The sequence below is a fragment of the Armigeres subalbatus genome, chromosome 3, assembly GCF_024139115.2.
Source record: "Armigeres subalbatus isolate Guangzhou_Male chromosome 3, GZ_Asu_2, whole genome shotgun sequence".
Classification (NCBI taxonomy): Eukaryota; Metazoa; Arthropoda; class Insecta; order Diptera; family Culicidae; genus Armigeres; species Armigeres subalbatus.
Genome location: NC_085141.1, coordinates 78,467,051 through 78,481,590, shown reverse-complemented (window position 1 = coordinate 78,481,590; position 14,540 = coordinate 78,467,051). Strand labels below are relative to the sequence as shown.

The window sequence follows — 14,540 nt, the reverse complement described above, 5'->3', positions numbered from 1 at the left end:
TATAAAATTAAAATGTAGTTTGGAGAAACAGCACTTACTACATTATTTCCATCAATTTACATACACATCATTTATAAGAAGTAAGTCATATATGAAAAAGAAATGAGATTTTGGATTTTATCCAAATCCATTAGCATTAACCAATTCGCTAGAAACAGGTTGCATTCGATATGGAATACGGTCTTATTTTTCGTTATTAAAAAAAATGGCTAGATCTATCATTGAGATCCAAGTTATTAACAAAATATTGTTTTTCTCTAAAAATATCTCAGTTTGGAAAAAAAAATCTAAATCTATTCCATAAATTATTGCACTGCATCAAAATGAATACAAATAAATGCGAATCGATAAAAATAGTGGGATCTATCTCCCTAAAGTTCTGATTTGACCTATCTAAAGCGTTTCTTTTATTACATGTCATCAGGTCGAATAATTACGGTTTTTAGTCGAAATAAATGAGTATGCAAAATTTCAGGCTAAAAAAATTACAAGTTAAATTGACATTCGATTTCAAATAGAATCGTTTGAGTGACACAGCCAATCTTGCTGTGGTTATTATCACGCATAAACATGAAAATTATTACCTACCTATTACCATCCAAATAATAACAAGGAACCATAAAATGCAATATTTGGCGATGTATAGGGCGGGCACTGCAGAGATTGAATTTGATCTGTTTGCTGTTATTTTTGTTTGTCATCTTTAGCCTCTACTGAGCTCAATAAGATTATAGTACCCAAAAGCGACCAGAGTACCCCCTAACGAGCTACACACGCATCAATCAACGAACGGGTGCGCGAAGCAATCACCCGGTCGGTTTGCGTCGGTCAACGCCAAGTTTGCGTGAAGGCCAAGTGCATTGCCATGCCATGGTTCCGTACAAGCGCGCAGGCACCATACCCGAGCAAAGTTTGAAATCAAACTGAAATCAAAATTTGCTGTCATGATGTCAATTATTTGATTACTTCAGTTGATCTCGTTTTGTATGGATTAACGGTTAACACAGCAGAAATGAGAGCATATTTTTACACTGTGAAATCATACTGAAAACCCATTTTGCTATCAATGAAATCAACATGATTACTAAATTTGATATCATGAGATTTTTAATTTGATAACAAAATGAGTATTCAATTAGATTATTTTTATGAGTATTCATAACAACAACATTATTTTGTTTGCAGATTGCTTTTAATCTTCGTAAAACACATTTTAGATAATCGACAGCATAATTTGATGTAAAGCTGCTATAATTATGGTAACTGAGGAATGCATATTGAAAACATGTTTCGATATCAATTTGTATTAACTAACAATTGACATCAAATTTTGTTTTCAATATAATTTCAACAGCAGAGCTTAATATCAATTTGTTCTCACTTTGTTAACCGACTTTGCTCGGGTAGTTGTTATGCCCCCGAAATGTTTCGTTTTTTTGTTGTTTTCAATCAAGCGATGCCAGCAGAGTCAGTAGGTAAATATCATAAATTGTGTTACGGAGGCATTTTATTTCCTTTGAGTGCGACACGCGACCGACCTTTTACGTGACCGGCGCAATTGGTAATAGGAGTTTGCTTTGGACTTTGGGACGCCGAACTACAGGTGTATTAGCAAAGGTGGTGCAATCGTCTTAAACGATGTTTCACTTCTTGAACTCGACTTTGGAATCAAAACGACTGTGCGTCACTATTATTCTTTGCATACATTTCCAGCGAAGACAAACAATTTAATCCTTCGTATTAAATGTACACATTATGCAACAATGGTTTATTATTACGAAAAAACAGAAATCTCGTTCTTTCTCCGGATTTTCCGTTATAATTGTTGGATTTTCCCCGGTTTTCGGGATAGTTATAACAACCTTGAAGATAATCAAGTGGAGATTCATCAACTTCAAGTTTTTTTATTTTTTTATTTTCCAATCGAATTAGGTCTGTATTATTCAACTGTCATTAGATGAGTTTAGATTGCATTGTATAATTAGATTGCATTATTAGGAACTAGGTATTCGGTTTGCTCTAAGGAGTAATGGTTTATTTTATTTTAGGTTGCTTTTGTTTGTACATTTAACTATGAAGCAACATCCAATGGTTTTTTAAGGTTTAACGTTTAATATAAAAAATGATCGGAAGATTTTTGAGGTCGATGATTCCTTAGATTCAAATTATCTGGTAAAAAATAAGAAAACCTTTGTTTAAGATAAACTGATTCTTATCCGTTGGTAAGTCATTTATGTTCAATAAAGGGCAAAGCTAGTCTTCATCAAGATGACAATAAATTTATAAAAAATATGTAAACAAAAATACTTTTCTTTAATGGATAAAATCTGGTCATTATGCGCTCTAGGGTAGTTAATTTTTTTTTTAAATGCCGACTCAAATATATCTATCAGCTTCTTTCTGATTATTAAGGAGTCCTGGCAAAATTTCAGATTGGGGTTGTACATTTGAATTCATAACGATTTGACAATTGTAGGATACTTTAAACAAATTCAAAGTTTTTTTTGTCTTTGGCCCACCCTTAAATCACCTCGAAATCAAAAAGAAGCTGATAGGGATTTGTAATTCTCGAACATTTTTTAAATGAGGGGGTTAGAAGCAGAGAGGTGTAAGTGACATTTTGGTCAAAATTGAGTTGACTACAGCACACGCTATGTTTAAAGGCAACTATTATGCAAAGTGAATGCACCTCGGATGTTAAGCCGTTTTGACTTCTGGTTTAAGGATCCATGTCGATTGAAATATTTCATCGGTGAAAATTTGACTTTTTTTTCGCATTCGTATATCATACCTTATGCCCAAGGAAGGCCGGGGATCGAAACTAGCTGACCCGGCGTCAAAAATTGATCAATTTTTTGATACATTTTTTTTGCGTACACAATTTAACTAGAAAACAAATCGGTTTTTAAAAATTTAAATAGTCTGCATACCGTATCGAACGACAACCGTCAATGATGCATAAACTTTACAGCCTCCCGCGGAATGGTAGTCCGAAGTACTTTCTTCCCCCGCAAGAATATCCACAAGGCCACATGGAAATCACCTAATCAAGTAACGGAAAACCAAATCGACCACGTTCTAATCGATGGTAAATTCTTCTCCAACATCACGAACTTACACACTTACCGCAGTGCGAATATTTAATCGGCACTACCTCGTTGATCGTTGCAGTATGTCTGCGCTCAAAACTCTCGAGAGTGTACAACACCCCGACTAGAATAGCATAACAAAAATTTAATACAATTATAACATATTGTGATATTTATAACTTATTTTAAAAATTTTGTTCTTAGTAGCCATTGTCTTTCAAATGTTCTAACACGATTTTATCAAAATATGATTTAAAAAATGCTTAACACCGAATAGTCCAACAGTAGGCAATTAAAATAGATGTAGCAAAGTCTCCGCCTAATTCGAAATGTTGTTAGTTTCAATCAAACATTTCTGATTGTTGATCACAATCTGGAGACCTATCACAACCTGTAAATTTTTTTTCCAACTGCACAGTAAGCAATATATTTTGTATCTGATTCTGTTATAAATTTTCTATCAAAATATGTTATTTTTATAATAAAATTCTAACAAAATTTGATAGTTTTTGTTTCAAGTAGTAGAATTTTTGATTTAAATTTAGATATTTTAACAACATCCTGCACCATGTTTCTAACAAATTTTGTTATATAAATTTAGTATAACATAATAACATATGTTGATATAATTTTGATACGACCTTCTAGTCGGGACGCGTCGGAGTCGTCCGCCGCGGCTATACATTGGGGGGCTACAAGACAGTAGACTAGCCCAAGACTACGCCCAGCAGCTGGAAGTGGCACTCCCAACGGAAGAGCAACTAGGCGCAGCGTCTCTAAGATGGCTGGAGAGATATTCGATCCGCCATTGGTAGCACCGCAAATGCTGCACTAGGCACGATGCCTCCGGATCAGAGAAACGACTGGTATGACGGCGAATGTGAGCATTTAGTGAAGAGAAGAATGCAGCATGGGCGAGATTGCTGCAACACCGCACGAGGGCGAACGAGGCACGATACAAACGGGCGCGGAACAGACAAAACTGGATTCTCCGGAGGAAAAAGCGCCAGCAGAAAGATCAAGCCCGTGAAGAGACGGAGCAATTGTACCACGCTAATAACGCACGAATGTTCTATGAGAAGTTGAACCGTTCACGTAAGGGCCACGTACCACAGTCCTATATGTGTAAGGACATGAACGAGAAGTTTCTTACAAACGAGCGTGAGGTGATCCAAAAGTGGCGGCGGCAGTACGAAGAGCACCTGAATGGCGATATGGCAGACAACGGTGGCGGTATGGTAATGAACCTAGGAGCACGTAGGACATACGACTTCCGGCTCCGAATCTCCAGGAAATCCAGAAGGAGATCGGTCGGCTGAAAAACAACAAAGCCCCTGCAGTTGACCAACTACCAGGAGAGCTGTTTAATCACGGTGGTGAGTAGGGCTTCCATTCCCGGAAATGATTTCCGATTCCCGGGATTTATGTATCAGATTCCCGAATTTCCCGGGAAATGAACATACTATTTTTTTTGTAATAATTGTCTTATTTTTTTTAATTTGATGATAACGGATTTTGGGGTATCAATTACATTTTTTACTAGCATCATCTCAATATTTATTTAACTTTTAAAGTCTAAGCATTCAAGTTATAACTGAAAATGTTACAGAATCATAAGAACCAGATTGTATCTATCGTTTGTTTATTAAGTAGGTTCAAACGTCGGTAAGCGTTGTGAAGTCGAATTAAAAATTTAGTGTCTCTGGTGAAACAGCAGAGCTACCAATGTTCGCAGATATTCAGGCAATAGCAGTGACCGCTTTGGCAGGTCTGTCCTATTATTGTCAAAGGTTTTTTTAAGACCTTCAATCCTTTTTGATTCCATTCCCGAACAGACTCATATTCCGAAGACTCGTTTGTATTTTGCGATATTTCTGAAATATTTCATTGGAATATTTTATAATATTGGTGGGCTAACAGATCTTGATGGAAAACAGATGTTAGGTATGCGATCATTATAACTGTCTTACAACAAATACTCGCAAAACTTTTACAATTTGATGCGTTTTAGGTGCTGTTCGGCATTTCAAGCAAAGTTTGACTGAAGAAAAATGTTATAGTCAGGATCATTAAAGTACGACAATCAAGCACTCGCCTGAAAGTTCTTTTTTATTTCGAATGGAAGAATTCTCATCTGCTTTAAATATTAAATGTGTTCAAGTGGACATACATGAATAAAAATGGTTTATCCTTCAAAGTTGACCAGAATATTCTAGCACTAAAAAAAGTCGTCGAGTATAAGAATAGTTCATGTTAGGAATATTTTGGCGATAATAGAAGCGAATCTCTCGAAGCCGTCATTGTCCAAAAACTGAAAAAAAATGCGAATACAACCTGAAATTTTTTTTGAAAAAAATGGAAAAGTAGCACATAGTGGAGCTCATCAGGACACTGCAGATCTTACTCTTGAGCCAGAGCAGATTCTGTTACTTATGACATGGCGAATGTTTCGTAGAAGGAATTAACGCTTTCCGAACTGAACACAAACGTTCTCAGGCTTTCAACAACTCTTTCATAATTTGAGGACAAAATAGCAAGCCTCCCTGATGTCGAATGTATATTTTCAAAATCTTATTTTACGACAAAATTCAAACTACGATTTTGAATTAGTTTCGAGAGTTTTTTTTTATTTCCCGGGATCCCGGGAAATCCCGGGAAATTATTATTTAATTTCCCGTTTCCCGGGAAGTTGATTCTCGGGAAAAATGGAAGCCCTAGTGGTGAGGCACTGGCTAGAGCGCTGCACTGGGTCATTACCAAGGTTTGGGAGGATGAGGTTCTGCCGCAGGAGTGGATGGAAGGTGTTGCGCGTACCATCTACAAAAAGGGCGATAAGCTGGATTGTAGCAACTACCGCAAAATCACATTGCTGAACGCCGCCTACAAGGTACTCTCCCAAATTTAATGCCATCGACTAACACCAGTTGCAAGAGAGTTCGTGAGGCAGTACCAGGCGGGATTTATGGGTGAACGCTCTACCACAGACCAGGTGTTCACCGTACGTCAGGTATTGCAGAAATGCCGCGAATACAACGTGCCCACACATCATCTATTAATCAACTTCAAAGCCGCAAAAAAAATCTTACCAACCCCAAGTCTCGAACATGCGATTTTTTGATTTGCAGGCGGATATTCTACCACCGCATCATACTGCACGTCTTGATGTAAGTGGGATTTTTGTCCAACATGAACTACACAGTTTATATCTTCACAGCTGTTTGAAACTTCTACAAGCCATTTGGACTGAAGTGGTTTCGATTATATTACGATTTACATAGACATTCATTCGCACTGATTTATGATATTGCAAAGAGTATAAGTCATTACGAGTTTTTATTCGCACAATTACGATTGATTTTCACTACGGTAAAAATTATCGTATACGATGCATTCAATACAACATCTTTCGACAATAATCTGACAAAGTTTGATATACAATGCGATTCAGATTTCCGATGGACACAAATGCGACTTTATTTGCTGTTTGTTATACGATATGTGGTTTACTGGGTAGTCATCAACACGTAGAAGACGAAGTACATGATAGGAAGAGGCTCAAGAGAGGTCAATGTAAGCCACCCACCACGAGTTTCTATCGGTGGCTACGAAATCGAGGTGGTTGAAGAATTCGTGTACTTGGGCTCACTGGTGACCGCCGATAACGATACCAGCAGAGAAATTCGGAGGCGCATAGTGGCTGGAAATCGTACGTACTTTGGACTCCGCAAAACGATTCGATCGAACAGAGTTCGCCGCCGTGCTGACTGACTATCTACAAAACTACTTATTAGACCGGTAGTTCTCTACGGACACGAGGCCTGGACGATGCTCGTGGAGGACCAACGCGCACTAGGAGTTTTCGAACGGAAAGTGCTGCGTACCATCTATGATGGGGTGCAGATGGCGGACGGTACGTAGAGAAGGCGAATGAGCACACCGCGAAAATCGGAAGACTGCGGTGGGCCGGGCACGTAGCCAGAATGTCGGACAGTAATCCGGTGAAAATGGTTCTCGTACGAGACACTGAAGACGGCTTTACTGTTGAGGTCGAAATACGTATCTGTCAAGATACAATTAAGTGGTGGAATTCAATGGGATTGTACAAACACGTCTTATGACAAGGGCTACTCGGGATGTTGTGTTGGCGTGTGGGGTGCATCGTGGCCCCAGATCTGCTTTAACTGAACATCTTCCGGTTCCGAGGAAAACAACCAAAGCCTATCAGAGATTTGTTCGAATACATGTCCCTTCTTTTAAACTCATTTTTGAAAGTTACTGACGTAAGACTGTAATCATACTTTACCCATCTCTTTGTCTGTAGTAGCCCATTACGATTGTCTTCCTATTGTTGTCCATTCAAATGTCTGTTGTTGATCCCTAACGTACGTCTTCCTCTCGTTGTCGTTTCTCAAGAAAAAGTTTGTTTGTGCCGTTACAAATATGAAACAGTTTGAGCAAATTTTGTTTCTTTTACACTAAAACAGTAACCCATAAAACACTTAAGTAAAATGCCAATAACTTTACCTGATAAACCCCAATCCTCTCACGGCTTTCAGCATATCATTCTGTATTCAATTCTGCAAGAACTGCAGGAATATCATAGTTCTTCATCGTAAATGGTGCAACCAAACTTCGAATTACTGTTTTTAGATGTTTCTTCGTACATTTTTTATGTAATCTTGACACCGCCCAAACGTTGACACATTTTGTCTGAAACTTTGTCCACAGCATCAGGGCGTTAAATAGAACGGAATAAAAGGGCGAAACATTGAAAAAATTGAAAAAGGATTTTTGAGCCACCTTACTGACTGATGTTGGGAGCAATCAATACTATTTATGGTTAATTGGAGCAGCTATAGGCAAAATAGTAGTAAAAATTGCGCATTTGTATCGATGATTGGTTTGGTTTCACAGAATACCGGCCATTTAAGACATTTGAAGAATCCCAATCAGACTTCGTGAACATTAAATGTTAAATTTTTATTCGATAAGAAATCCTTTGAATGATGAGAAATCCTTTGACTGCCGAAGATATTTTAGAAATAATCCCAGGAGTAATTCTGCGCGGTACTGATCGATTACTAAAAATGAATCACATACAGTGGTTGGTTTCCTACCCGCCGCTACCGAATCCAGGAGCTATCGTATATGCGCAAATAGCCAGCATGAGTTAACCACCTGAAATTTGTATAGCGGAAGACACCTAACGCGGGTTTTCTCAAAATTAGGAATTTTTCATGAAAAACAATTTGGTACCGGTTATGTAGGAAGGTGTCCGCTACTACGCCTACCAAATATTTTTTCATTGAAGATGCTTAATTTTGAGAAATTTACTTCTTTACTTCCATCTTCCTTATTTCTTCTTCCTTATTTCTTCTGTCTTCTTCCTTCTTCCTTCTTCCTTCTTACTTCTTCACTTCCTTCTTCTATCTTCCTTCTTTCTTCTTTCTTCTTCCTTTTTCACTCTTCATTCTTCCTTCTTACTTCCTCCTTCTTCCTTATTCCTTCTTCCTTCTTTCTTCTTCCTCCTTCCTTCTTCCTCCTTCTTCATTCTTCCTTCTTCCTTCTTCCTTTTTCCTTCTTCCTTCTTTACTTTTTTCTTCCTTCTTACTTATTACTTCTTCACTTCTTTCTTTCTTCTTCCTTTTTCCTTCTTCCTCCTTCCTTCTTCCTTCTTCTTTCTTCCTTCTTCCTTTCTTCTTTCTTCCTTCTTCCTTCTTCCTTTTTCCTTTTTCCTTCTTCCTTCTTCCTTCTTCCATCTTTATTCTTCCTTCTTCCTTCTTTCCTTCTTCCTTCTTCATTCTTCCTTCTTCCTTCTTCCTTCTTCCTTCTTCCTTCTTCCTTCTTCCTTCTTCCTTCTTGCTTCTTCCTTCTTCTTCCTTCTTTCTTTTTCTCTATTCCTTCTTCCTTCTTTCTTCTCCTTTCTACCTTCTTTCTTCTCCCTTCTACCTTCTTCTTCTCCCTTCTACCTTCTTTCTTCTCCCTTCTACCTTCTTTCTTCTACATTCGTCTTTCTTCCTTCTTTCTCCCGTCTTCCTTCATTCTTCTTTTTTCTTTCTTCTTCCTTTTTTTCTTCTTTCCTCTTTCTTTTTCCTTCTTCCTGCATCCTTCTTCCTTCTTCCTTCTTCCTTCTTTCTTCTTCATTCTTCCTTCTTCCTTCTTGCTTCTTCCTCCTTTTTCATTTTTTCTCCTTCCGTTCTACTTCATCCTCACATCGCACTACTCACTTCTCACTCCCCAGTTCTCATTCGGCCTAATGGCCATTCGGCCAAATGGCCATTCGGCCAAATGGCCATTCGGCCTAATGACCATTCGGCCTAATGGCCTTCGGCCTAATGACCCAGCATCCTTATATTTTAGTCTTCTTGCCCTCAGATACATTCAATCTATTCTACAAGCATTCTAAGTGGGTGAAACAGTGATCCATTCTCACCCCCATTTGACCCATTGTCACCCCCGACGACGGTAGTTTTGATTTAGAATAATTTCAACAGAGAAATCAATGCGAAAATACTTTCTTTTGAAGAATGTCAGAGGTGAAAATCAAGAAAATATTCCGACTAATAGCCATTTCATGATTATGCCCTTTGCCTTCTTACTGTACAGAATAAAAGTGTAGTATATGAATCATGAGCAAAAGATATGAGTATAATTGATGAGAACTCAGTCCCATCAGCTCTTGTATGCATCGCATCAACTGGATTTAAATCTAATAACAATATGGCAATCAATTCATGTAATTTGCTATGGCCAATTGATGGTTCAAATGTGACAATATGCAAATCGATTGCCCGTTGTCTGCATCTGCATCATTCTAAGCACGTACTATATCTGTTTCAAGTGGCACCAACCAACGTAAGGCCTAATCAGGTCAACTGGTACACACAGGCGCAAGATTGAGTGTAACAAAGTAGTGCCACCTCCTCGAAGGTCTTATTCGACATTACTCAATAGGTATCTGAGCGATTCTTCTAACATGTTTGCTAATTGTGACAAATGTTACACAAATTGTCCTAGTCATGATGGCGCGGTGCGGAATGTCACTCTTCTATGGCTTTTTTGAACTCATACTAGAAGTGCTTTGCCGCAGTTATTGTAGTTTTCGTACAGCTATGAATTTGTGTGCAAATTGCCTTTGTCGTCACTGCAATTGGCGTCAGAGTTCGGAGCTAGGCGTGTGACCTGAAACAAAAAGGAAGACATACATGACACTAGCATGGAACTACCCGCTCGGTGGGGTCAGCCAGCACCAGCGGAGCGACCAACACTCGTGCAAATTGAAGTATGTTATGCAAATATGTTCGCTTTCGCAAATGTGGTTCGTCAAATGTTGTCGTCTGGCGTTGCAAACAGCAACGAGAGCTGTGAAAGTGGTTTTGTTCGTGAAACCGAGGAACGTAAAAAACGCATTTTGGTAGCTGCTCGATGTTATAAGAGCTGACAAAAATAAAACATACCGCTCAATTTTTTTTTCAAATTTGTCTGTTCATTACTATACCTAGTAAATTTTCAGTAATTGAGCACGAATTAGAAAAAAATACTAATAATGTCCTCTTTGTTATGTAATTATTAGTGCCAGACCAAAAATGATGCCCTCTTGTGATAATCCTTATAGATGGTAACGTGTCAAACTCCAAGGCAATTTCGCTAGCATTCGAAAAATAGATGCGATAGGACTTTGGTTTATTGCAAGGAGAAAAGGACGACTCATTCGCCGCGGTTTTCGGAGCTACCAAAGCGAAAATTAACAATACTGTGCGCAAACTGCTGACTATGCGATTTGTAATTTTATGTTTCTCTGTCTCAGATGAATGTAATTTCTGCCGCGATAAAACTGAAGGATGCACCATCATAATGGCGTATTACGATATCGTCGAGTTGAATTATAATCCTTCAACCATGAATGTTCTGCAATTTCGAATAAATGGAATTGTTGCCCATCGTGTATAATCTACTTTGGAGCAAATTAGCGAGCATAGCAACACAATGCTTTGTATCCAAGAGAAATGTGGATACAAATGGTTATGATATCTAAGGCACCGCGCCATGTGCGTTCACTTTTTCAAAAGCTTATCGATTCGGTGCGGTCTACAATGTATTCAGGTGGGAAACATTCTCGACTCCCGAGGCATAACTTTTGATTATAAGGTTGAAAAGCAAGCCAGGTTTCAAATGGAATGTAAAGTCATTGAAGAAGAAAAAGTAGAAGACGATGATGAGAGGGTGATATATTCCACTACACAAAAATCCAAAATGTTTATGTTTTTGATCACGTTGAGGCAATCGCTTGTAGCGATGCGTATGCGTATGCTTCCGATGTCCTGGCTTGTACAAGTGTGGACTTCTATCGGGTTATCATTGCGTTCATTTTTACATTCATTGGATTGTTGCAAAACTCGATATTGTCAGTACTCGTGTTGAAAAGTCATCATTTCCCAACACATTGCATACACAACTATTTTCATATAATACTTTTTAATGCCATGTTTCCTTGATGTTTCAAAATTAAGCGTCTTGTCACACTTTCGATTGAAAGCGGACCTTACTCACTGCCGGCGTTGTTGTACGGCGACGAGCAAGTTCCTGCCATTGCTTGTTTCCATTAACAAAGAGTAGGTGGCAAGGCGCGAGCAATCGGGTCCCGTACCTACGTCGGAAGCAGAACAAGTAATGTGTCCTGGGAAAAAGTTTATGATTTATGGGCATGAATCGGTGAAACTGTGGGCGGACATGCACAATTTCTGGCTGCCTTTTTTGCCATAGTTGTTCTCCGACTTCGACTCGATAGTGCGTTCCATTAACCAGACGGATCCTAGCGGAACGATGCTGCTCTCTACCTCCGCATGAAGCAATCTGCTTTATTGTTGGATGCTGGGAGACACAAAGAAAGTTCCATTGACGTCAAATGGGTGGCAAAAACTTCCGCCGCAACTAAGTCGATCTAAATTTGCATTTTTGCTGCTCCCAATAGATTCCAGTGATGTTTACACACTCGTGCACAAATTGGACTCTATGAGAAAGAGTTGTTGAAAGGATAGCTCCTGTGGGAACACTGCTTAGTGTACTACGGTTGTGCATCACCGGTTGTAATTGTTAGTCATCGGGGACATCACAGTTTCCATGTTATGTGTTTGGACTTAAAATGATTAAGGAATTGATAAAACTTTTTTAAATTGATTATATGCGTTAAAAGCACGTTAACAGCGTCACATCGGGAAAAATTAAGAGACACTTGCAAAATAAATATAAATCCTGTCCACCAATGCAATGTTGGAAATATGTGAGCTAACTCCCCAAAACTAGAAGAAGGTAAAACAAATTAATCGCGACCATCTTTTGGATCATTTGGGTCATTTTTGGATCATTACCAAGATTTGGGAGGAGGAAGTTTTGCCGCAGGAGTGGATGGAAGGTGTCATGTGTCCCATCTACAAAAAGGGCGATAAGCTAGATTATAGCAACTACCGCGCAATCACATTGCTGGACGCCGCCTACAAGGTACTCTCCCAAATTTTATGCCGTCGACTAGCACCAACTGCAAGGGAGTTCGTGGGGCAGTACCAGGCGGGTTTTATGGGCGAACGCTCCACCACGGACCAGGTGTTCGCCATTCGCCAAGTACTGCAGAAATACCGCGAATACAACGTGCCCACACATCATCTATTCATCGACTTCAAAGCCGCATATGATACAACCGATCGGGACCAGCTATGGCAGCTAATGCACGAACACGGATTTCCGGATAAACTGACACGGTTGATCAAAGCGACGATGGATCGGGTGATGTGCGTAGTTCGAGTTTCAGGGGCATTATCGAGTCCCTTCGAAACCCGCAGAGGATTACGGCAAGGTGATGGTCTTTCGTGTCTGCTATTCAACATCGCTTTGGAAGGGGTAATACGAAGAGCAGGGTTTAATACGAGTGGTACAATTTTCAATAAGACGGTCCAGCTATTTGGCTTCGCCGACGACATAGATATTATGGCACGTAACTTTGAAATCAGACTGAAGAGGGAAGCCAAGCGGATCGGACTAGTCATCAACACGTCGAAGACAAAGTACATGATAGGAAGAGGTTCAAGAGACGACAATGTGAGCCACCCACCACGAGTTTGCATCGGTGGTGACGAAATCGAGGTGGTAGAAGAATTTGTGTACTTGGGCTCACTGCTGACTGCCGAAAATGACACCAGCAGAGAAATTCGGAGACGCATAGTGGCTGGAAATCGTACGTACTTTGGATTCCGCAAGACGCTCCGATTGAATAGAGTTCGCCGCCGTACCAAACTGACAATCTACAAAACGCTCATTAGACCGGTAGTCCTCTACGGACACGAGACCTGGACGATGCTCGTGGAGGACCAACGCGCACTTGGAGTTTTCGAAAGGAAAGTGCTGCGTACCATCTATGGTGGGGTGCAGATGGCGGACGGTACGTGGAGGAGGCGAATGAACCACGAGTTGCATCAGCTGTTGGGAGAACCATCCATCGTTCACACCGCGAAAATCGGACGACTGCGGTGGGCCGGACAGTAACCCGGTGAAAATGGTTCTCGACAACGATCCGACGGGCACAAGAAGGCGAGGTGCGCAGTGGGCAAGGTGGATCGATCAGGTGGAAGATGACTTGCGGACCCTCCGTAGACTGCGTGGTTGGCGACGTGTAGCCATGGACCGAGCCGAATGGAGAAGACTCTTATATACCGCACAGGCACAGGCTACTTCGGCCTTAGTCTGAATAAATAATAATAATAATCTTTTGGATCAAATTTCTCGACATCTCCTGCTCATACACCCAACCAGCGGATGGCAGATTTTAATACGATTCTCCATAAGAACCTTACAGAAACTGTTATTATACAATATTGACATATACAATTTCGGAAGATTTTAATACAATTGTTGCATTGAATTCTTACAGATTTGTATTATTTTAATACAATATCTGTAGAAAAAGCTTACAGAATTGTATATGCCAATATTTTATACAATTATTGTCAGATTAGTTTTTTGGGTGTACAGCCGATCAGCCATGCATAACAAAATTATAAATTAAATTGATCAATGGTTGTTATTGAATACAACGTGATAATTCGATAAAAATGTGTCTTCGGCCAGTTTTATTTCAAATCAAAATTATAAAAACATTAGTTATGTATATTTATACAAACTAATTGCCTAAAAACAATATCTATATGGAAGCTTTTGGTGTGTTCTTTAAGTGTTGTGAACATTGCGATTCGTTCCGTTCACGTTTTGACCATGTTAAAATGATTTTCAAGCTTTTAAGTGCATAAAAACACTGTTTCCCCTTAAAGTCCTTGTTCTACAAAATTCTTGAAGTTATGACAAATCATTGCTAATCTATTATATTTATTTTCCTCTTTTTTCCCTGGACATTTGAGTAATATAATTGCTTATGTTCGATTTCTAAAAATCAGAAGCTAAACA

The 14,540-nt window shown here is 39.3% G+C and overlaps 1 protein-coding gene across 5 annotated transcripts in view; it reads right to left on the bottom strand.

The window, feature by feature from the left end:
- The window catches only part of LOC134220413 (probable serine/threonine-protein kinase DDB_G0282963), a 351,651-nt gene that overhangs the window by 48,849 nt on the left and 288,262 nt on the right, over positions 1-14,540 (bottom strand). The window lies entirely within an intron of this gene.